This window comes from Ovis canadensis, chromosome 5 (assembly GCF_042477335.2).
Source record: "Ovis canadensis isolate MfBH-ARS-UI-01 breed Bighorn chromosome 5, ARS-UI_OviCan_v2, whole genome shotgun sequence".
In the NCBI taxonomy this organism is placed as follows: Eukaryota; Metazoa; Chordata; class Mammalia; order Artiodactyla; family Bovidae; genus Ovis; species Ovis canadensis.
In genome coordinates, this window is record NC_091249.1 from 59134082 (window position 1) to 59136063 (window position 1982).

A 1982-nucleotide genomic window follows, 5' to 3' on the forward strand; every position below is an offset into this window, starting at 1 on the left:
ATGGGATGGCTGGATGGCATCACTGACTCGATGGACATGAGTTTGAGTGAACTCCGGGAGTTGGTGATGGACAGGGAGGCCTGGTGTGCTGCAATTCATGGGGTCACAAAGAGTCGGACATGAATGAGCGAGTCAACTGAATGACTAGTGATGAAGAGAGCAATGGCACCCCACTCCAGTACTCTTGCCTGGAGAATCCCATGGATGGAGGAGCCTGGTAGGCTGCAGTCTGTGAGGATGCACAGAGTCAGACATGACTGAAGCGACGCAGCAGCAGCAGTAGCAGCAGCAATGACTAGTGATGTTGAGCATCTTTTCATGTGCTTATTGGCCATTCGTATGTCTCATTTGGAGAAATGTCTATTCAAGTGCTTTGCCCATGTTTGAACTGTTGTTGTTCAGATACACTTTTAAAAGCAGTGCTTGTGCTGAATGGCGGGGAGTTGAACGGGTGAGAGGAATAAGGAAAGAAGCAAGAGAGGAGAGAAAGGACTGGGGAGAGGCAGGAGGCCAGGACATGTCATGTGGAGGAAGGCATAAAGGAAGACAGCCCTCTGCTTCTTTTATTTAGCAAATCCTTCCTCAGCACCTACTGTGTGCAGACATTTTTCCGCATGTCACTGTGCACACCTGTTTGCCAATACATCTTGGGTCTCAGGGGCTGAAGAGACCCTGCCTGCTACTGCCCTGCTTCCAGGAGGCTGTACTCACAGAGGTTAAGCTGTGGGCTCTGTCTGCAGTAGGGCAGGCTGGGATCCAAGGCTCTCAAGCTGTAGTGCCTTTGGACACCCCGAGCCTCGGTTTCCTCATCTAAAAATGAGGCTCACAAGATAAATAAAATATGTGTAGCCCGCAGCAGGGGACGGTGCAGAGGGAGGTGTGGGGCCATGTGACCAGTCACCCAGCGCAGCTTTCATCTGCCCCCAGCCTCCACCCTGCTTCACAGGCAGCCTCCTGCCCCTAGACCTGCTCCCCTCCAGTGTCCTGATTCACAAGCCCACAGGCTCCCCAGCCCATGGCTGGGCTCTGGGGCTGTGCCTCCTGGAGGCCATGCAGCCCCTCTGTCAGTGGACACTAGCTCTGGGCTACACCGTCAATTGGGAGGCAAGGGCCAGGGCCTGGTGAAGAGACAGCACAGGAGTGTGGAGACTGGGGCTCCTGTGGGGAGAGGGGTAAGGAGGCAGGTCAGCACCCGGGAGGGCTGTGGGAGGAAGCCTGGGAGGGCTCCCAGAGGGAGGCGGACCGGCAGCACTCATATAGGAAATGAGAAACTCAAAACACCGAATGGGAGTTTGGATTTAATGGTTGATATTCCAGGGCCCTGCCTTTGCCAGGCAGCTTCTCTGTGTCCTGCCTGCCTACCCTGGGGCTTCCTCAGTCCCAGCTGTCACCTGGTCCTCTGCTTCTCTCCCACACAGCCGAGTGAGCTCGGTGAAGGCAAGACCTGGGGTCTTTTCCTGTCTCCCAGAGGACAGCTGAGTCCAGCCTCTGGACCTGAATTTATAATTGTTTCTCTCCTCCGCAGCCCACTCCCCACTCCCCAGCGCAGTACAAATGTGCTTCTAGTCGGAGGGTGTACAGTGCAGTGGATGGCAGCTGGACCCTGGGCAGAGGGCTGGAGTGCAGGTCCTGGCCCTTTTCTCCATGAGCTGGGCCATCTTGGATGAGCTATCAGTCCTCTCTGAGTTTCGGTTTCTCCCAGTGAGAGACTAGCAAGCCCTTCCCTGCTGTGAGGAGCGAGTGCTTATATACTGCCTAATTCTTATACAGTGCTGGCATGGGGACGCAGCGCTCATTCAGGGCCTAATGTTGGCTGTTGGTAAAATGAAGTAACACAACAAGAAGTGCTTGGGCATCTTCACCCCGCATTGCAGGGAGCCCTTTGGGGAGAACTCTGGGCATGTGCCCCACTGTTCCCGAGGCTCATCTCTCAGAGGGCTGACTGGCCCAGCCCATGTTCTCCTCTACATGCCCAGTGGACA